Source organism: Leopardus geoffroyi, chromosome B1, assembly GCF_018350155.1.
Source record: "Leopardus geoffroyi isolate Oge1 chromosome B1, O.geoffroyi_Oge1_pat1.0, whole genome shotgun sequence".
NCBI classification, from domain to species: Eukaryota; Metazoa; Chordata; class Mammalia; order Carnivora; family Felidae; genus Leopardus; species Leopardus geoffroyi.
Genome location: NC_059327.1, coordinates 142,744,482 through 142,768,043, shown reverse-complemented (window position 1 = coordinate 142,768,043; position 23,562 = coordinate 142,744,482). Strand labels below are relative to the sequence as shown.

Sequence of the window (23,562 nt, the reverse complement as noted above, 5' to 3'; positions counted from 1 at the left end):
GATATCATTCCCAATTTATACCTGCATTATTTATATATTTGTAGTACCATGGTAGAGCTGACCATTTCCCTCCTATCAAAGTACCTGTTTTTGGACCTCTCAACATGCCATGTCCCCTTTCTTCTTGCTTCCTTTCTGATAACAGAAGAGGCAGTGCAGTGTTCTGGCTAAAAGCAAAGATTCTAGAGCCAGACTGTTTGGGTTGGAATCAAGCTCCATCGCTTATATGCTATGTTGCCTTGGGCCAATTATTCATTGTCTTGTGGCTCAGATTCTCCATTTGGAACATAAAGATGAATGACAGGATTGTTGTGAAGATTAAATGAGTCAATATGGATTGGATGTAGAACATATCTAGGTAATAGTAAGTGCTGTGTATATGCCATGAACTATTCTAGATGCTTTTTATACATGTTATTAATCAACCCTCACAATAATCTTATGAGTAAGCACTCTATTCTCATTTCACAGATGAGGTGCTGAAGCTTACAGAGGTTAACTAGTGTGGGAACATAGAGCTAGTAAGTAGAGTTAAATCTAGTGGAGAATTAAACACAGGTCTGTCCCCCTTTATAGTCCATGTTCTTTACTACTTACTGTATCTCCCATAGTAGGTAATGTGCTTTGTTTTTGGCTTGTAGGTGTTGTTTTTTAAAAACACATACTTTGCAAGCATATTTGGCAATTTTGATGCTACCTGACTGCCTCAGAAGAGAATCTTCTCTCTCCTGACTATAGATACATGAACACTCAAGATGAAAATGGATGACTGGAATTAGCAAATTCCCAGAAAGCACTGGTAGCAATCACAGAAATAAAAAAGTCAATTTGTTCCTACTTGTCCATTGGCTTATTGCCTTAGACTTCTCGCTTTGTTATACCCTAGTTCAATTCCAGCTGGCCTTTTAGCCTCTGGCCTTATCCCATCCTCCAAACAGCTTTGGGATTCATCTAGCTAAACACACCACTTTTCAAACTTTTGCTCTAAATTACCTCTAAAAATGGAAAAGTGCTTATACCAAGTCTAGAGGAGGTATAGTTTAAAACAGCTTGCTATAGGCATAAGATTTTGAAGACTTGTATTTTATCTTTAAAATTCCTGTGGGTTTCTTTTTCTAATTTTTTCCTTCAAATAAATGTTTTATTTTTAAATTTTATTTAATTTTTGTTGTGTGTGTGCAAAAAGGTGATTTTGTTAAAGCACAGAGACAGGACCTGTGGGCAGAAAGATCGGCACTGGGGTTGTGAGGACTGACTGATTATATACTATGGAGTTGGGGGAGGTAAAGGCAAAAGGGAGTTTTCCAACATGACCTTCATATGCTAAAGACGACTCAAGAGACACTGGAGGCCTAGCTATTGTCAAGCTAAGATTGTTTTTTTCCTCTAGCCAGGTATTAACATCAAGACAGCAGGGAGTTCCTAGAGAAATGTTATACTCTGCCAGTCTCAAGTATTTGTCAATGGACTGCAGGTTATACGGAAATTTAATTTTACCTACCATTTCCTTCTTGTCTTTGTTCCTCACATCACTGTAGAGGGGAGGGTGATCTTGGGACTCCATGAAACTGAGTCTATAGGTTTCTGGAGATAGGTTACTGATAAGATTGCCCCCCCCCTTTTTTTTTTTTTATAATTTACTAAGGCATTTGTAAACTGATGGAGACTCATGTTCTGCATAACTGTGATCTCTATCAGTTAACCATTGGTTTTTTCCTTTCCTTTGTTCTTGGGCAGCCAGGAGTGCCTGTGGAATGTCACACATATCCCACCTGGGGCAGGGGTGTTAGCTTGTGCTTTGCCCTCAGCTTGCCTTTGGCTCCCACATCATTCCCCCCCTGAACCATTTTGACCCTTAAATCTTTAAAGTTGCTGAAGGCAGAGTATCTCATCTTCTATAGTTTCTTCCTGCTGAATAGGGGCATAGAGATGTTCCTATCTTTGGGTCAATATTCATCAGTTGGGGAATTTATATATAGGAGTTACCAAAAGCAGAGGCAGCCAGCCCAAGGTAGATAACTATAAATTGAACCTCCTTGAATAGAAAGGATTATCTATCAGCTAGAAATTATGGCAGTGAAGGAGTCTTGGCAACATACAGGGAGACACTGGAAAAGACAACAAAATATGGTTAATATTATTGGAAAAAGCCCAATAAAAACAGCCTTTGATAGTTAATCAAATTTTCCTCAAGTCCTTCATTGTCATTTGAAGATAAATTTGGGGTCTTCCACAGGTTCACAGGAATAAGAAGGCCTGTCAGCTGGCATACTATATTCTTGTGAGGAAGGTACAGTTTAATTATTGATATAGGAGCCCATGGAGAATGTCCTTCTAATTTTACTGCAGTGGGACATAATATGACCTGGTAGGAGCCCTTCCATTTTGGGGTTAAATCCTTGGCTGTATTAGGATTTCAATTCTTTAAATAAACCATGTTTCCTGGGTTTATATGGGATGAGTTTCAGTAACTGTCAGATCAGGTTTAGGGAAGATATGGTTTGCATATCCATTTAGAAATTTATGAGTAAAGCACTATAGTCTTTACCTATTGATAGGTTTACAGGAAGAAAAGGCTTTTTGGAAGAAGATTGGAAACCTTAGTTTGGAGAGCCACAGCCAAATGTTTGAGGAAACCAGAAAAATTAGGATCTAAATAGTATTAAAATTTAACATCTACGGAGATGAGTTATTGAAACATAATTTTTCTCTATAATTACCCTCATTTCCAGAGGTAGCCAAATCAAGACTAATTCATCTCGTAAAACAAGTCCAGTTTTAACAAGCTTGGCTTAATTATTTATACAAGCTCAGCAAGAATAGCAATTGAACATATAGATCTTTTAAATTTGCTTTGCTGTAACTTTTCATAAGGAAGCTAGATTGAACGTTTAGTAGACTCTCCAGGCCAGAAGTCAAGCCAAATACTTGCCATCAGACATGTCTACAATACCTGTAGATTTGGGCGAATTCCTCTTCATGAGGTCCCCAAGATATCCTGAGGTTCCTGCACCTGCCAGGAAATGACATTCTTTACTCACCTGGTAAGGCTGCTGGGAACCCTGTTACTAAAGTATCAGGCCAACATTTCCAAGGGCCTTTATTGGTTCCAAGCTTCATAAAGTCAACCTTAGTTCCTTAAAGCTGTCTGGTCATATTGGAGTCTATGCATGTCACTCTCAAATATGACATTCCAGTTAAAGCCTTGGTAAAATAACCAGTATTTCCAATAGTGTCCTGGGACACCATGGGGACATCTGAAGTGGGCGGTCCAAGGGGGTGCTCTTCACTCCTAGACATCTCAAATGTTTTATTTATGAATACTTTTAGATTTATATAACCGTTTCAGGGACTGTAAAGAAAGCTCCCTATTCCCTTTACCCAGTTTCCCCTAATGTTAACATTTTATATAATCATGGTACATTTGCCAAAACTAAAAGATCAACATTATATATATATATATATATATATATATATATATATGGTCAAAATGGTTCAGGGGGGAATGATGTGGGAGCCAAAGGCAAGGTGAGGGCAAAGCACAACATATATATATATATATATATATATATATATATATATATATACACACACACACACACACACATATATATATAATGAACTAAACTCCAAACATTTTGGATTTCATCAAATTTTCTATTAATATATTTTTCTGTTTCAGGATTCCATGTGATATCCCCTTAGTCTCTTCTGGTCTGTGACAGCTTCTCAGTGTTTCCTTATTTTTCATGGCCTTGATTGACTGTTTTAAAGAGTGCTGATCAGGATTTTATAGGATGTCCCTCAATTTGGTTTTGTCTGATGTTTTTCTCATGATTATACTGGAGTTATGGGTTTTGAAGAGGAATATCATGGGGATGGAGTGCTCTTCTCATTATACCAAAAGGTACTTAATAGCAACATGACTTACCGCTGGTGATGTTAACCTGGATCACTTGGTTAAGGTCGTGTTTGCCAGGTTTCTTCACTGTAAAATTGTTTAAGTTTTAGTTTAAATTACAGTTAGTTAACATATGGTATAATATTAGTTTCAGGTATATGTAAAATTATTATTTTTTCCCTTTCTCTACTCTGTTCTATAGATACCTGAGTCACTAAGCCCAGCCCACACTCAAAGGGAGGGGAATTAAACTCCACCTCTTGGACTGGGGAGCAGGGACGTATATCATTTCAAATTATTCTGTAAGGAAGTTTTGCCTCTCTTCCTCTATTAATTAAATCACTTATTTATATCAGTTGGATTGTTAGTGTCTAAACATAGTACTTTTTACCCCCAAATTTACAAACGAATGAGCTTTTCAGAAACATGTGTATCCTGAGGATTCTGAGAAACACAGACAAAACCCATTCCCACTAGGTCACTTCTTGCTTCCTCTGAATCATAGGCTTTAATGATAGCTGTGAATGAAAAAAATAAATGAATGACACACACAGGTGAGCATGAAGATCATTAGCACTGTCTGAGGGTAAGGATGTTTGACTCTAACACCAGTGTCTGACCAAAAAGCTACTCATATTTCCTTTTGCTTTGTTTTGTTTTAAACAAAGAATCAACCTTATTGGACATTCGGGGTCAGTTTCTCTTTTTGCCCTTCCCTGTGACTTTGGCTGGTGTGAGGCCTGGGACTGCAGCCTGATACAGAGTGGAAGAGGCCTTGTTGATGTAGCATAAGCCAACCATGGAGAATGTGAATCAGGTGGTGAAGCAGACTCGGTGGGTGAGGCTGGATGCAAAAAGAGCCAACGGGAGGCAGAGAAGAATCTCATGGAAGAGCTTTGCTTGGAATCCTTTGCCAAAGACAAGACTCTCCAGATTATTGAAAGCGGTCAGAGAGAAGACAAAAAGGCCAAAGCCCAGCAGTCCCCGTGAATGGCGAGCTACTCGCTGCAGACAAGCTGGTGGCTACCATCTGCATCCTGGTGAAGAGTAGCAGGTACATGAGGGAGGAGAGTGCCAGAGAGGCACCTGCATCTTACCCTTGGGCCCAATCGATGCCTCAGGCCAAGAAATAAGGTAGCCTACCTGAGCCTTTGCTCTGCTCATGCGTCGGCCCCTCAGGGTTCTCCTTTTGACTCTCCTTAAGGCTCACAAAATCTTTCACGTTAAGACTAAGTGCTAGAGGGGTAGTTGATTCAGCCACTTTTGGAAGATGACTCTAAAGTATTCCCTCACAATGTCTTCAACAACTCAGTGACCTTTACCAGGCAGGAAAAAAAGCAGAGGGAGAGCACTGCCTTTTTAAAGTGAGAAGCCTAAAGCTTGAGGCTCTGGCAACCGGGTATTTAGAAGGCTATTTTGTTTCACCAGCCGGAAATCACGGACCAATTGTAGACCGGCTCCTCGGTGTTCTCATTGGTCCGCACCCAAGAAGAAGGCGGGTCTTTGAGTATAAAAAAAAGGCTGGCTGGCGGCTGCAGCTGTTTGCCGTGCTGCTGCAGGGTTGGGGTGTGTGGGTCACTGAGTGAAGTAGTTCGCGGTTTTACAGGCGTACTAGTAGCTGAGGGGTTCTCTGAGGGTTAAGGAGGGGGTGGGTGGAAAGAACCAAACTTCTCGTTGGATCTCAAGGGAAATTTTGGGTAGCTTACTTTAGAAGTGAAAGGAGAATGAAGAAAAAGACGGGTATCTAAGCAAACAGATCGAAGAACTCGAAAGCAGTCATTTGCAGACCGAAAATATCTCTTTGTTATGTTATGTAGGATGTTATGGCCACTTCCTGAAGTCACTTTATCAGTCATGTCTTCCTCGAAATACAGATAGAGGAGAAACTTTTATAGTTAATGGGAGTCTGGGGGGAGGGGCGGTTCTTAAAGAAGCTTAACATTGGGGCTCCTGGGTGGCTTAGTTAAGCATCCGACTTCAGCTCAGGTCATAATCTCACAGGTTGTGAGTTCGAGCCCAGCGTCGGGCTCTGTGCTGACAGCCTGGAGCCTGCTTCGGATTCTGTCTCCCTCTCTCTCTACCCCTCCCCTGCTTGCACTCTGTCTCTTTCTCCCTTAAACATTAAAAAATATAAAAAAACGACAACATTGAACCTTGAACTTTGAGTTTTCTTCTCTCGTGCTCAAACCTCGCTGAGAAGTCACCTGCTTTTAACTGACTTCTGTTTAACCTCCCACTTAGAAGATGGTTGATCAAATCACTCTTCCAACTAACTTCAGTTGTATAAGCCTTAAAAGGACAGAAGTTTAGAGCTTCTATGCTCAAAGCAGATTCAGTAATCTAGCTTTCCTCACAAAAATTTCCTACTTTTTTCTTCTAGCGTTCAGTTGGAGTCCTAAAGTCTCCATTGGAAACTCCTGTCTAGACTAATGGCAAAAAGTGAGGACAAACCACCTCTTCCCTGCGTTAAGAGACTAAAAGTTAGATTGGCTTGGGTGGAAACCGTGGGAGAAAAATGTAGAATACTTTGGATTACATTTCTTTGGGGGAAGGAAGTGTCTTTAGTGATAAGTTGGTGAAGAACTAAAGCGAACTTAGAGCACATGTGGCTTTTGAGCCCTCTTACCAGGGAGTTAAGTTTTAACCACAATCATTTTGCAAGCCCTTGTCTGACCTGAAGGTGATAAAAAACCTGTGGGCTGAAACTTACCTACTTGTATGTGGAGCTGGAGGGGGGAAATGTATTACCTCTCCCTGAACTCTTCATTTAATGTCTGAATTGCTCACCTGAGATCACTTTTCTGATGAGGAGCGGATAGGAGCTTTTGCAGTTGGAATAGTAAAGAAATTTGACTTAGATGGTTACCCAAAGCACCATGAGGATTGTGAAATTTCCTTGAGCTTATTAACAAAATGTCACAAAGGAAGTCGATAATGTGGCATCTTTGTAACAAACTGATCAAGAGAATCCTATGTGACGATCCGGACTATGATGATTTCCTAAGTGCTACCTAGCAAATCATAGTGTGTCACCTGTATAACAAAGTGGTCTCGTAAAAAATCGCACTATACCTAAACTATACCTAGGTCTACCTGCTTTAAGAAAAATCTGGAAAAATAGGATACACAACTTTGTCTACCCTCACCCCTATCAGTGGGGAATTAATTTTGATAATGTACTTGTGAAGGAAGCCGGGCTCAAGAAGAACAAAGATCTTGCCTTGTAGACAATGTGCTCAAGACACGTATAGTTCTGGGGTTGGCAATTTGCTTGACGCAGAATCACTTGACCGATGAGATCTGGGGTCTTGAGTCCCAGCTTTTCCAAAAGACGCTGCTGCTGCTTGCTAACTGATGGTTATAATTAGAACTGGGGTAAGGGGAGGGAGTACTCCAGCAGGATGAGGCCCAGGGATCGCAATTAACGGCTTTGCTTCTTCATGGCTGCCTAACACTGAAAACCAATATTCTTGTTACTCCTCCTGTAGCATTCTCACCTGTAATCGTGTCTTTTACTGATGGCAAAATTTCTCTGCTTCCAATAATTCCAGAAACTGGTATACTGGTGACTTAACTGGCAATGAAGAATTCAGTTAAACTTAAGTGAATTCTAAGATGAACAGCATGGTATATTTTGTCTACCAGCCCCCTTTCCATTTTTGTAAACTTCATTAAATATAAAAGTGAAAGGAAAAGATGAAAAGCAAACCATATACACAACTTCAAATCTACAAAATACTTCAGTGTACTACTGGACAAAATGCTGACTTCCCAGTAGAAAACTAACTGGAGACCCTGAAAAGCTTTGCTTTTCTCCCTTAAAAATGCAGACCAAAACAATTAACACCTACTGTTTGCCTATTTAAAGGACTCCACTGCAGGTGAGTCCTATAAAACTGGTGTCTGTATGTTGGTGTTCCTGCATAGGCTTCTGGAGCCACTTGGCTCTAGATATCAAACTAGGGTATGATGAGGGGTTAGTAGTCACTCTTGTAAGACCATAATTGAAGAGTGGGGAGAAGAGGTTCAATAACACCAAGCTTCTTAAATGTCAAACTTCTTCTAGAACAAAACCTGGAGCAGTGCAGGGTTCTCTGCCAATGGGAATTTGGCCATGCTCTAGGACCTTCTTATCTGTGTGGTTACCTCTGAGCTGTGGCCTGATGTGCATTCTGTCTGCTTTCTGGCCCCTGGGCTCCGTTCAACCCAAACCTCTTAAGTTTTTTCTTGAAACTTGTCTGGGATTTAGCTCTTTGTAACTCCAACCCCGACAAACCCTTAGGGTGGCATTAATAGAAATTCTTCAGCTGTGGCAAGATGATTTTGCGTTCAACTCATTACTTGGGTTTCTGCTTAGTATTCAGTGATTACCCAGAGCTGCTTCACATCAGAGTTCAGTGCTACCTTCCCAGGAAATTGGTTGTTTGCTTAGTTTATTTCTTAGCACTAAATCTTAGTGTCTGTAGTCAGACCATTATCATTATCCTAATTGTAATCAGCCACTCAGACTAGAACTAAGCAAGAAGAGTAGGAAAATTATTAAAGCTGAGAATTCAATGATAGAAATTGTAACCAAGTAAACTGAAATGTGTGCCTTGGAGAGAAGCAGTTTCTCAGAAGGGTTTTTTGTTAAAGGCAGCACTCTGAATATCAAGAGCCCCCCCCTCACCATAAATCTTACATGTAGCTGATGCATTATTGGCTAACCTTTTTTTAAAAATATAATTTGTCAAATTGTTTAACATACAGTGTGTAAAGTGTGCTCTTGGTTTTTGGGGTAGATTCCCGTGGTTTGGCTATCCTAACTCAAGCCAGTAGCTTTTGGACCTTTGTGTTGTGTGTGTGCAATCTTGATACATAACAAAAAACCTGCTCTAGGAACAGCAGGGGAGAAATGTACATTTTTATCAGCCTACTGCCCCAGAGAATATTCAAGGTACTAGGGAACATAATTTGAAAGTGTTTAAAATATACTTAAGCTTGTTGAAGGAAAAAATACTGACGCATTAGTTTTAAAAGAAAAAAAAGTCCTCATTCAGGAAGACACTTCAAGCTTGCAGCTGTGATTACAGCATTAACTTCTCAATTCTCCCAGTGCTTCTAGGGAAACTCCGTATCTTTAGGCCTCATTTCATTTCCTCTACGGCAAACTTAAGTTTAAGTAGAAATGAACTCACTCTGGGTCTTTGGCTTCTGTGATGTCTGTTCCAGTGTTGTCAAGTCTGAGGTCTTGCATGAAATGGAGATGGAATTGGAGAAAAGGCTCACTGGGAAGCTTCAACCTTCACTATGGTTCTGAATCCTTTGAGGCATAAAGCAGTTTGCTTACGTAATAGTCCTTTCACAGACCTGATTCTGTTTAACTCCAAAGGCTGACATTTTTTTCTCCAGGGGAAAAATCCTGTAGAAGCCTGTGGGTGGGAGCTGTGGTGGCCAGAGGTGATCCAGGTCAGTTTTCCCTTCCCCCACCTCCCAAACCTGAGCCAGGGTCCAGGAGACTGGTGACTGCAGCAAGTGACTGGCTGGGAGCAAATAACTCTTCTCTGAAGCTTGTGTTAATGTGAGGCTGGTCTGAAGGCAACTAGATTCAACAGCCCTGTGCTGAGCACACTCTGAAAGGAGGCCTTGCCCTCTTAGGAACGTACAGCACAGCTTAGGAAGGAACACAAACACCCAGCTGTGGCCGAAGGTGCTTAACTGCAACACACAACTCTCCACAGAAAAGGGTGAGGGGGGAGGCTGTCTGAGAGTCAGAAATGAATTTCATATCTGGCTGTTACTCTCCGAAGTAACTTTGAAAAGTGTTGGAGTAGACTTCTCTTTTGGCCTAAATTTCCCTTGCAGAAAAAACCATAAAGGCTTGTTTAAAATCTGATATGGAATCCAGGCACAATCTTCCTCAACTGCGTGATAGAAAGGGCTTCTGAAGAACCTAAGGATGGAGTGAAGGGAATGAAGCTTCACTGCAGTAGCAGGAAGGGTCTCACTTCCCCAGTGGGATGGCCTGGGTGGAAGCAAGGCCAGGTTTTGAGTGGAAGGGGAAGCTTGGAAAAGCCCAGGATGGCTTTTGGTCTGTGCTACTGCTGGTGAGGTTTCTAGAAGCAGTAGAGAATTCTTTGAGGGATGTTTACACTAGGTGTGATCAACTAAAGGTCAAGCAATCACTGTCTAAAGATATCTGATGTAACATTTTTGTTCCATGTCTGAGGTTTAGGAATTCCCAGGTAGATGGGATGTGGTATAAACAGAAAAATCTTGTGATCTTGTCTAATTCTCTGAAATCAAGTTCTCATCCCAGAGAACCCTCAACTTCTGAAGTAGCATTTGTGGAAAGCTTCTAGATGACAAGGTTGTTGGCACATAGTCTCCCATAAATTCTTTATAAAGACATTAGAATGATGCTGTCCGAGACACATGTGAAACACAAGTACAAACCACATACTATAATCCTAATGACCCCATTAAATGAAACTCAGTTTTAACCCAATAGACAATCGATTTCAACATGCAATACAAAAACTAAAGGGCTTATATTTTGGTACTTCTTGTAGTTGCTATGCATTTTAAACTTACAGCACATCTCCATTCAGACTCATTTCAAGTGCTCAGTGGCTAGTGGCTATCCCGTGGGAATAGATAAAAGGTAGCATTGGGGGGCCTACTATCCCTCTTAAACTTCACTTCCCATGTTTTAGATGTTGGTCCAAGCTGACTTGTGTAGAAAGTAGTTTCACTATTGCTGCCAGTTGAGTTCAAACCTTTCAAGAGGGAAATTCCCAGGAATCAGAACATTGGAACCATTTAAACTATTTACTTGGACTTTGTCAGAATGATTGCCTTTGTGTTTAATACCATCCTACATCAGCAATATGGCCATCTTCCACACCCCTAGCAATCATTTTGATTATTGTTGGCAAACTTTGTCCTGGAATCTTCAGGGCCATGTCTAAAAGCACAGTCTAAAGCTTAGTTTACTAACTCATGGCTGTTCTAAGTAGAGGAAACTGGAAAAATACCACATGTAGCTCTTTTTGAGTATTTTCCAATGGAGTTAGTGATATCATAAAAAGAACAAGTACTTAAGCATTTAATACCTAGCCAGAGCCTCACTCATTACCACCACCGACCCCACCTCCCACCCCCCACCTCCAAAATACATACCAGAGTTTCTTCATTGTGGGAGAAACTACCTCTTAGTGTTGAATTCCACTCCAGTTAGGCTGGTGATGGACTGTTACCAAAACCCTTCATGAGCCAACTGAAGTATACATTCTGATGGACTTAACAGGACTGGAGATGTTGTGCCTGCATAAGGACCAGTGTAAATGGGTATCAAACAGAATTAAGTGGTCTTCGGAGTAGAGAGGAATCCTCCTTATAACAACTCCTTACTCAAGACTTCCTAGGTAAACTGATTAAGCCTGGATTGGAATTTAGAACTGGGCTAGTCCCTGCGCCCCCACCAGGTGTTTGCATTCATTGGCAGTATCTAAATTGGCCAAGGGGAAGTTGTGTTGGGAGCAGGAAGGTGAAGAGAAGCATGTCTCTTCCTCAGACCTGTGTTAAAAAGCTGTGGTGAGGCTGAGCCCCAGGTTCAAGTTGGGCAGCTGTACGGTCAAGGTGTCCAGTGGAATATGGAAGTCTCATTTAAGAAATATAGTTTGGTCCTCACATGGTGAAACATGTTCTCACATACCCTTGGCACCTCTTAGAAGGTACGTTGGGCAGTTGACATAAATAAGGCCAAAGCAGAACGGGAACCAACTTTTTCATGAACCTATCTGAGGTCCAAAAATAATGGAGGGTATTTGGGGGAGGTCGTGATACTGTGGGGGTGGTGGTAGGCATAAGCCAACAAAGTGGGTTTTGATATCATGCCCTCATTTATAGTCCTAAAGGGCTAAAACATGAGCAATCAGGGGTTTCTGTTTTGGAGGCATATCACCTCAAACAGTACACAATGCAAAGCTTTGTGAGATATTTGAGTAGCTACAGAATAGAAGCAGAGTCAGTATCTTTACTGTCTGTACTAATTAAGGAAATACTTCATAATTGATAAAAGTGATGTACTTGCTAAGATGGCAAGTCCCTTAGTGGTGCGAGTCCCCAGCAGCCCCAAAGTTGAGGAATGGGAGCCTAGGAGCCGTGTCAGTGTGGAAGTTAATAATGCAGGTGGCCACCGTTGAGATCCATGGGGTGATTAAACAGCATGCGAAGCATCTGCCTGATTCTCAGGAACTTCCCAGCATTGTTGGGGTGGGGGGAGGAAGAGGAGGATGCTTGTGGTATTTTCAGGTCTAGATCTAGACCTCCTGTTGATGGCCAGCATGCAGATATGTGCCTTATTATATCTTGGGTGCAGACCATTCAACCACCCTTGAGCTGCAATAAATCTCCAGAGGCCAATGGAGAAGTCATCTGGAGGTACTAGCTTTTTTTGTGGCAAGTCATGGCTGGGGGGCGGAGAGCATCACTCAGCTGGAAGCTATACTGTAAAACGCTTTGAATGATTTGGCCGTTACTAAGATGTTTTTGAATAACTTAACACTTGGCACTAGATCACTGGCTTTGTTGCTAAATAGCTTAAATATCCTACCTAGTTTAAGAATTAGACTTTAAGCCAAAAGTGTGTGTTAACCCATTATATATCTGAGGGAGCTGGGATCCCATTTACCTTGTCACACGTTGATAACGCTGACCTGGAAACTCCGGTGCTTTCTCCTCACCGCTGCCTCTCTGGATTGTTTCTTGATAGTAAGGATAATGAATCTCAAGTATTACCTGTGGCCTTTATGGTTTTAAAATTATGTAGAATAAACTATGTATAATACTTAAAGCATTTTCTAGGAGTTCTTAACCAGTTAGCTTATATAATAGGCCAGGCTAACTTGTAAGTAGGAGCCAGTAATAATGCAAGAGTGGTTTCCTTCACCTTGTGGGCCACTAGAAATGAGGCTTTGTAGAGACGACTAATCCTTCATGGTAACTGGAAAAGTTTCTACAACCTGAAACACCTTGTCAAGTTACCTTAACCTGCTTTTACTGGCAGTTACTGTTTTTACAGGCAGCACTTGCTTTGTTTTGAAAACTACTTACTACTTTGTTTTGAAAACTGCTACTCAGATCTCCTAGAATAAGAGTGGTCCAGTCTTAAGATAGACTTCAGTATTTTTCCCAAGCTAAGTTTTGGCCCCTAATCCAGCAATAAACATTTGTCTAAAATGAGTCTTCAAATGCCAATCATGGTCTTAGCTAATGTAACATGATTACTCAAAGACAAAATCTAAGAGACTGGTGACAGATCTGTCTTCGGGGGAAGGTAATTCTTACACATTTACTGTTATGTAACTAACCTTGACTACTGAAACAGAACCAGTCTTTTTACTTAGGGATTCTCTTGCTCTCAAAATAAACTTAAGCAGGACCCACGGTGCCAGACATGGGGCTCAATGTCCCCCACAGATCATGACCTGAGCTGAAGTCGAGTCAGACGCTTAACCAACTGAGTCACTCAGGTGCCCCTGAACTAGTCTTCCTATAAAATGCCTAAACACAGTAGAAGACATAGGCATGGGGAAACTGACCAATATTTGATGTGACTCAACACTTAATAGGCTGAAGGGAACTTAACCTGTATTGCCAGCTGTCAAATAAGTTTGTCACTTTAGTTAATGCTAACAGATTTAAGTCCAGTCAATGTTTTTCCCTGTCCAAAGAATATACAGGATAGGACCTTGTCTGGTAACAAAGTTCCCTCAAATAGATACTTTATAACTGTGATTAACAGGTTTTTTAAAGTTTTACAAGACTGAAAACTTGGAATTGTATTTTACAGGTTTGTTTTCATTTATGATCTGATCCTCCATAAATTGCCTGAATCTTTGCAACTCGTTTGATACTTGGCATGTCCCTATCACTAACAACTTGAATTAATAGATCCACCTGTGTAGAAGGGGAGTTTGGAATTGTTTTAAATTTATTTTATTTTTTATTTTATTTTTTTTGAGTTTGGAATTTTCTAGAGTGCTACCTGTTGCAGACCTTCCTGGTCTCCACCCATCCTCATTGTTCATTGGAATTGGGTGTATTTTAGAATGCTTATTTGAAAGGTTCTTCTACCTCTGTCAAGGGTGAGGAAGATCTATCAGATCAATAGATGAACCAGACAGGACTTAATGCCGCGGGCACCTCAATCTAGGCAATGTTGATGTTTAGAAGAATACCTGAAATTTGGAGTGAGGAAGCCGGGTTTATCTCTACTTGGTGTAGTCCATAGTGAATTCTTCATTGAAATGCAGCAGTTAGTTTGTTTCATACTATGTTATGACCCATAACTGGAAACTATTCTGCTTTGTGGTCCATTCACAGATGGTTAAAACACCCTAGATCCGTGGCATAGGGCCCTTTCTGTTTGGGTTCTCCAGTATTCTCCTGGTTCCATTCTCATGTCTCCATACTAATAATTATACTCTTGCCTAATTTTATACCACTTTCAGCTCACCTCTTATGTTCACATTCTGTTCCCTATCCTTAATCCATTGTACCACTTGGCTTTAAATTTGAGTGGATATTGATGGTTTTAGTTCTCCCTTTTCCTTAGGTTAATAAGAATTTTCAGTCTTAAATATAAATGTCCTTTGCTCAAATACATAGAACCTGGTCACCTTATGTGAACAGATAAGTGTTAAGTCTGTAATACATGTGTGGATATGACAAGGAATAAACAGTAGCAACAGGAACCAAGGCAGTACTATTCTGAATGCTTCTTACATATTTTGGTTCACTTATTTCTTAGTAACTACTGCACAGTGGCTCCATTTCTAGAGAAACAAATCTGCGACCCAGAGTCTAAGTTTTCTCAATCTCTCAACCTGGGAAATTGTTTATTTTGGGTTAAAGTGTTTTTATCTATACAATTAAGTTGCCCTTACAATGACTTGCTATAATATACAAATAGAACTAACATTTCATCAATGCTTTGTCATAGTTAAGTGTTAGGTACCTTTATTAATAGCAAACAATCTATAAAATAAGCCTAAACTACACATAATCAGGTGAATGTTATTTTTACCTTGCTCAGCAGGAAGCTAGGCATAAGGGAATAGTCACTTCCTGTAGAACAAAGTCCTATCTGCTTACCTGGTTCCCTGGTACACTGACTCAAATGTCAACCGTGGGTAACGTGGGGCATCTACCATTATGTGAATGGAAGCTCTTGTTGTGGCAACATGAGTGATTAAATATCATGAGCTTAGTCATGTACATGTTTGCATCAGACTAAATGACCAAGTAGACATAAAAAGGTGGTATAAATCTATCGTAATCACTTGGCATATACCTTGCTGTCTTTTCCCTCTTTTGTGGCTTAACTGTAACAGATCTCTCTGGTCTGCTTTAATAAACTAAAATCATTTAAGGGCTGCTGCTTAGTACACGTATACACTTAATTCTCCTTAATAGTAAACTCTAGATATAATCTGTCTGATTCAGTGAGGCAATCAGTACCTGTCACCTTGATAAACCAGAACTGATGTAGAAATCTTCCTCTGAGGTGTTTAAGATAGTCCATTTCTACTTCTGACTTACCTGACAATGCATGCAGGAACTGGCCCACTGCCAGTTAAACGAAACTCAGCTACTCAGTCCTAGGTAGCTATCAACTTCGATAGGTGATGCTCAGAGGCTAACTGCCCAAAGTATCCCTTGTAAAACGTACTGTGATTTGAACTCTAGGTGTGGTCCAAAGCCAGATACTAGTTCTTTTATATGGGGAGGTGCTAGATGGTTGTGGAAATGCTTCCCTCAGCCCCCAATTCCGCTCACTGTCAATTGCTTCTATTCTCTCATGAATGGGTGGTTAACACTTTGCACTTTGTTTTCCCAAATACCTAACCTAGTTATTTTACTCACCTTGTCTTCTCTTTAGTTGGACTGTTCAACTCTTCACACTTCAGTCCTGTGAAAACTGTTGTACATCCTCATGGGGACCTCCAGACCTTCATGACCCCTCTACTTCATCTCCATATTTCAGTTGCTGCCTTTATTTCCTTGTTAACTTGTCTTTTTCCCAAGTAACAATCTTGTAGGCTCTATTTGTTATGGCTTTCTTATTTTTTTATAGGCAGTTTTTAAAAATTACTGTATTGTAGCTGAATACTACAATAAAACAATGTCAACATAATTGAAACTATCAGTGCAGTATAAACTTTTGTCAAGATCATGTAATAGGCATCCTAAAAAATTAAGGCTTCTACAAAAATTAAGTACCCAGTAAATATTTTGATCTACCACCAGGATCTCTCTAAAGGTACAGAAACTTTTTTTTTTTTTTTACTTTCTGATAAACCTAATCCTGCATGATTCTAAATGCCTACTTTGTCTTTATACTGAAAAGGTAGAGCTTGGATGAATTAATAAAGATTAAGGTAGATCTTTGCCTCTCAACTTAAATGGAGTTTGGATTCTCCCAACTGCTAATTATTGCAGTAAAAGGAGGGGGAGAAGGAAAAAGGGAGAGTTGTTAGGCAATCTTAAGCTTAAATTCTCTTTGCACTCTCCCTGCTCCCAAGAAAAAAAGTAAATTTTAATTCTTACAACAGAAGTTTCCCCTTGCCTCCAGATATTCTAAACAAGTTGATAAAACATGGCATTAATAACCACAAATCAAGGTAGCACAAGAATTGAAACTTGTGTGGTAGTCTTTATTTTCACCAATTCTTGTGTGTTAAACTCCCCAACCTAAGTAGCTGCCTTAGTCTAAGATGGGTTCCACTCACTGACTTCACTCTCCTTTCTGAATCAGTCTCTGGCCACCTGTGACTGTTGGAGGCTAAGTCTTGGGTCTGTCCCTAGCAGCAAGGACGCTAGAACGGAGCCCTTGGGAGTGGCAAGACTCATGTGAGAAACTCTTAAGTGGTTCAAGAGATCAGGCTTCTGTAAACATGACCGACTTCCACAACTATGTTGAATGATTTGTCCTAAAAGGGCTTGACTTGGGTGACTGTTTCTAACCAGCTAAGCAGATAGCCATGGAGGGTTATGTGAAATTGAGAATGAGTGCCTTATAGCAGATATGGCGAAACACATTACCACAGCGACATAGATGCCAGCTGAAAAAGAATTCCCCCTTTAAAAATATAGTCCCCAATTTTTCAGGCAAGTTAGCAAAAGCAGCCAATTTCACAACTTGGTCAAGCTTTCCTTTTTCTATGGTTGCTAAGTGCCCCCTGTTGGAAGATGTGTTAAAATCTTTAGTTGGTAGTTGTGCTCTGTATGCTTAAATAACAAGATCCTGTGTTTTGAATGGACCAAAGCTCCACAAACATGAGGGCATAGGGTTAGTCTCGATTGGTTCTCTCCCTGTGCATTTGCTTTGATATGTTTTTGGTACAGCCTTCACGGTTTGAATGTTTCCTGGTTTTGGTCTTTTGTTCCAGAGAAAGGCTTTTTATAATTGGCATCAGTATCTATAAACATCTTGCATTTCTCCCCCTAAAAGCTAGTTGTTTGTTGAAGATAGTTGAGAAAGCGGGGAGCTGGACATTTTAGGCTGGTTGGCATCCTGAAAACTGGCTTCTGTTCTTAGAAAAACTCCCCCCCCCCCCCCCCCCAATAATCCCCTCCTACTTCCTGGTACAAACTTTTGAACCTGGGCCTGATGGGATGTTAGGAGTAAAATGGTTAATTTTCTGGCAGTAATAACTTATCAAATGAGATGAGTTAAAAGCCTGGGATGTCCCAGACTGCATCTCAAACTATCAGGTGTAAGATCAGTTGGTTTCTAATCTGTCACAGGGTAACACTTCATAAATACAGTGAAAAGAACTATCAGAATCCAAATTCTATTAGACAAAATAGATGTAGAATTATATTTTCAATAATCCAAACAAAAGGGGAAGGAATAGATTTTACATTGATTCTTTAAAGTGACTAAAAGAATTGTAAGATATGTAAATGAGTTAAAATGGAATACAATTGCACTAAATGTTATGCAGAATGAATACTTGTATTAGTACTTCCAAATGTTCAGTTTTTAGTGTGATGGGAGGTTTGTTTCTTAACTTATTGAATCTAGGTTGGATCCACAACAATGCTACTCCAAGAAATAACTACCATGTTTTAATAACTTTAGTAGGGGAACTCAAAGAATTGAGTTGATCACAATGGAAGTCTTTGAAGCCATCACAGCAGGCATAGGAGATAACTTAGCTAAAATAAATGAAATCATGCTGTATTTGAATGCCCCTTCAATCCTTCATTGTTAGCCATTTACAAATTTACCCCATAAAGCTATGGATATCTTTCTACCAGACAAAGGGATTTTGGATCTGGATTTCCTATATTTGGATCTCTTGATGGAAAACAAAATTCAAGGTGTTCTAATTCAAAAGATGCTTGATCATTTAGCAGACTTGGAATATCCAGAATACCTACTTCATTGATTTGCCAAATTATGTAACCTCTAATGACTCTTTCAGGAGTCTAACTTTTGTCTTTATCTTACCTGAACTGCATACCCATTTTTATTGGGAGCTTTTAGAGGCTGTTGGTATGGTTTGGAGGCCAGGGAGAATGTGGTTAGGCCCCTTATCTTCTCATCCACTTTGATTCTTCTGTCAACTAGATGATCTCAAAACACCCTTGGGGGAAGGTAGGTTGCAAATAAATGACATTAACTATTAAACACAGCTTTTGAGGTCTTATGTGGCTGAGGAAGAACTAAAATTTATGATACGAACCTTAAAAGTCCTAGCGAACTGAAGTTTCCAGGATTTCAGCATGGAAAGAGTAAAAAATGACTAAATCCTAGATCTACAGTTAGGATGCCATGCTTATAAATTCCCTTGAATGACTGTGCCAAGTGGGGGGTGGGGGCTTGAACTTTAGCCATTTCTTCATCTTCTCACGATGCTCCAGTCTGCCCTGTTTCTTAGTAATGCAATTGGTTCTTGCTTGATATGTAAACATGGTTTCAAGCCATAAATATACTTCTGTAAACCAGGCTATATAGGAATACTATATAGCCTAAACCCATCCTATATAGGAATTCTGGAAATGCTGCTTTCCCATGGAATAGTCAGGTTTTCAGCAAGGTGACATAATTCAGATTCTAGAACACAGATTTGGCACACTGGCCTGAGCTGGAGTTCTAGATATTCCATCCTCTGGCTGTGTAACCTGTTGGCAAGTTAGCTACCCTCACCAATCAGTACACAAGATGTTTTGCATAGGATGAGTAAAATGGTTCATCATTCCTCAAGGCTGAGGCAGTTATTTTTTGTCCTGATACAGGACTGTGTAAAATGAGATTTTTTTTGTCAGTAAAGGGAATGGAGCCTTTCAGAAGGCTACATCTAGAGTCTGGAGGGAATTAGGTATTCACAGGCTGCTTACAAAACTGGAGCATTAAGTCCCATAGCAGGGTGTTATAGCACAACACTTTCTAATCACTTTCAGTCATGGCTCTCATGGAAAGTACTTAGTAAGCTGGATGAAGGTGCTCATGGCTGAAAGTCCTAGTTTTCCTGAGGAATGAGAGATTTATGTCCTATAACTATCAATATAACCCACTCTGACTAGGAAGCTCTGCTTGTGGGTGCTGACTGTTTATTTGGAGAAAATGTCCCTGAAGACCTTGCTAGAAAAATGTTTCAACTACATTCTGCACATTGGGGAAAATTTGGAAGTCAGTGGTTTTTGAACATCATTGCTAGCAGACAGGCAAAAGGTAGGCAAAAAAGATGAGACTTGAGTTTGTCTAGAATGTCCCATCTTCACAGGTGAAGCCTCTTGGCTCTCTAACCCAGGTTCTAGAGCCAATTCTATTTATGGTATAATAGGCCAGCGGTGGTCACTTAGTATTAAGTCAGTTCTGTTATTGGTCCATGCTAATCTTGACAAACTTTAGCGACTGATTACTTCTTTCCATTTTCTAAGCTCCCATGTTAAACCCCACTCCTAAGAATTGAATCTCTACTTAGATCTTCAAGTCTTCCTGGACCATGGTAATGTACTATGCAATCTACCAAGGAGCAGTAGCTATCCCTGAGGCAAACCTCCCTGTGTAGTGTCCATGTCCTGACTAACCCTGGTACAGCTTGTTCTCCCAATGAAGTCTACCCAGAATCAGTTCTGACCTAAGTAGCTTGCTTCTTCTGAGATTCAGTTAGATAATCTACAGGATAAGGATAAGGATGGGATTCTCAACTACTGAAAACAGGACTGATCATAGGCTTTCTTTTCATGAGATTGATGGTCAGGGAAAGAAGGTAAATAGAAACATAATAGAACTATCTAGACCTTACAATGTACCACTTCAATATAATAGAGAATCATGTCTTCGTGATTTTTACTATACTCAGAGGTCTTTGATCAAATGGTGGGTAGGAGTTGTAAGTGGGAGGCATGCCCAGACATGGACTCTGGGGCCTTCCCCATGCCTGCCTGTGTAACAACAGCTATGATTATCTCTTTTCTATATTGGGTTTTCTCTAAATTGTCACTTGGTGGGTTTCAGCATTGCAGTCTGGAAAAAATGCACACAATTATAATCAACATCAGAATTGACACCTGAGACTAAACCTGGGCAAAGTTCCCTAAGCCCTTCTGGTGAAGGTTTGTCTTGTGTTCAAGACTGGGGCTAGGAAAGGGACATGGAACTGAGTCCTGTTGGGGAAGCTCATGGAAAAGATAGGACTGCCAGTTTACCTATTAACTGGACCTGGGCAATTAGATTCTTAATCCCCTCCTTTGCCCTTGGAATGTGGACTCCAATTTTCCACATTCCTGCTCTGAGGCTGTTCCAAGGACCTAGCCTTGAGATATAATAATGTGGTATTGAATAGGTACTGTTATGCCCAGAATTTGTGATCCCCAAAGACCACCAGGGAGCTGAGTCCGATGCAAAAGCAAAGAGCCTTTATTCGAGCTAGCTCGAGCTCAATCCCTTGCCTGCACTGACGCAGCGGTGAGATACTGGAGAGAGAACGTGTTTTGCAAGCACAAAGGTTTTATAGGGGTCTAGGGGCAGTTGGGGGGGGTGATGGTCGTGGCCTTAGCCGATTAGCTGCGGAAGGGTCAGACTCCCGTTGCACAGGTTGCTCTGCGTGGTTTGAAAGGGAAGTAGGTGTGGTCTGAGGTTTGAGCAGGAATTTCTATCTGCGGTTTTCCCAGAAAGGGGGCCATGTCGGGGACATAATCACTCAAGATGGAGGACACAGAACAAAATGGAGTCGGCCAGCCTAGGTCCACTCTTTCAGTACATGGTATACTTGAATGTCCTCAGTTAAAGCCTCTCTATAAACAAATTTTAAGACTTGGTGAGTGGGTGCAGGGATCCATTTGTTTTCTTGCTGCCCAAGACCAGACTCATATGCAAGTTCCCATTGCTTACTAAAACTGCTACCTACCAAACTGGAATGCCATGCCTCTTTCTTTGGTCTTTCGTTGCCCTTCACATATAATCTCAAGTTGTACCCTGGAAATTCTGGAGAGGGTTGGAAAACAAAAGATCTGTCTCTAGTGAGCTCGTGAAAGGCAAGGAACTGAGGGCTGCCTGAATAAATTTTTGTCTTACTGCTTTTGGGGGGGAAGAAAGGAATAAGACTCCTAAACTGGGAAGAGGAATGGTGAAACCCCACGGACATGGGAATTGGGGAGGATTGAGGCAGTGGCCACCGGCTTCAATGGTTCCAGGAGACCATGGAAAATCGAAGAGTAGGCAGTGAAAGGGCAAGGAGAAGTCTTGTTTTTATGTACTTGGCCGTGTATTTCTTGCGGTGCTGACAGAGCTACAGTTGCATCTTTATAATGTGATGAGCTAACCAAATTCTGTAGGCATAAGACATTCAATAATGTTAACTATGTTTATGTTAAAGGAAAGGAAATGGAGTTGGGGGTATATAATGTGATTAACAGGGTTTCTAGCATTGGAGTACCTTACGAGTAATTGTTGATCACATGAAAAATTCATTCAAGTTTTGTTTGCAATGTTTTGTAAGAGGCAGCCATTGATTCCTTGAATATAGGACAAATTCAAGGAGAAAAACCCAGTAAGGTTACCAAGTTGATAATTTAGTCCATTTAAAACAGAAAGGAAATCTGTCTTGGTGGACATAACCCATCTATAAAGTTTTTATCTGTAGTTAATTTTTAAAGTGGAGCAAAACCTTTGTTAGGGAGTTGGCAAATATGGAAAAAAGGCTTAGGGCTTTGCTTGTTTTAAAGATTGCTAGACAAGCCTGGGTGCTTTAAATTCATAATGTCTTTTGTGGGTGGGTAATGTCAGCTTTGCTTCCCCAGTATTCATTGGGATGTACCTTCAAGAGGTTCCTTGGAGTCAGAAGTAGAGTTGGGCAAGAGAGTTGGAGGATGGCTTAAATTCTTGAGGTGCCTGGTTCTCTCAGTTGGTAGAATATGTGATTCTTGATCTTGGGGTTGTAGGTTTGAACCCCATGTTGTGTATAGAGCTTACTTAAAAATCTTACAAACAAAAAAAAATCCTGGCAGTGCCTGGGTGGCTCAGTCGGTTAAGTGTCCAACTTTTGATTTCGGCTTCAGTCATGGTATCATGGTTCGTGAGATCAAGCCCCACATTGGACTCTGTGCTGACAACATGGAGTCTCCTTGGGATTCTCTACCTTTCTTTGACCCTCCCTTGCTCACGTGTATGTGTCCTTTCTGCTGTCTCTGTCTCTCTCACACACTCCCAAAAACAGAACAAAACAACAAAAAACACCAAAAAAAAAAAAAAAAAAAAAAAAAAAAAACCTGGCTCATGAGGTGGTGATTTTGTTGTCTCTGTAATAGAATTCCTGTTCTCATTGTAACATTAGGAACTTTTCTAGTTTCTGCTTCCTTCCCTATCCCCTCACTCAATTTTACTCAAAGGAAGAAGAGGAATTGGGTTAAGACTGGAAACAGTTCATGGGGCACATGTAGCTGAACATTTGTCTTTAGCTTTGAGCAGTCTGCCCCCCTCAATTTGTGTGGAAAAGCTTTCTACCAAGCAAGATTTCTCTACCTTATGGTAGTAGGTTCATTAAGCCTTGGAAGTTCAGTGGGACTTCCAAACGTGGTTCTGATTTGATACAACTAACAAAAGTATTTGGATTCTGTGATTTCAAGTCTAGTTCTCAACAGGTGCAGCACCACCTGGGGAAAGTGAGGTGAATATGACACCTCAGATACCAACCCAGGATCTGAATTGCTGTCCTGCCTGACAAGCCTAGAGAGGCACATCAGTTACAGTGTTGCTGGTCTCCTATTCATGCCTCCACACCAGTATGCAGAAGAGTTGAGGGTCAGGGTAAGGGATTTCAAGGCTATCAAGAGCTTTAAACAGTGTGACAGTATCTGGGCCAGGCTCTCCTCCATGGTACCGGTGGAGCTGGGGATACCACTACTCTAGGAAGTTGCTGTAAAAATTGGGTCAGATGGACAGGGAACTCAGCCAGGTCCTACTACATAAGGAAGTAAATCTAATGGTCTTGGGCAGTGGAGTCTGTCAGGTTCTTGCAATGTGCTCTATTGTCCATATTCTGGATAAGGATTTCTTTGCAGATAGGTTAGTTTGAGTACAAAGCTTGGGCTTCCCAAGATAGACAAATACCTAAGTCTAATCTGGGAGAACAGGTTGTGTTATTTCTTGGGTCTGGTCTGAT

The 23,562-nt window shown here is 40.7% G+C and overlaps 1 pseudogene; it reads right to left on the bottom strand.

Annotated features, from left to right (window-relative positions):
* Nucleotides 1–4,054: 4,054 nt before the first annotated feature.
* Nucleotides 4,055–23,562, bottom strand: part of LOC123596438 — a 92,100-nt pseudogene continuing 72,592 nt past the window's right edge.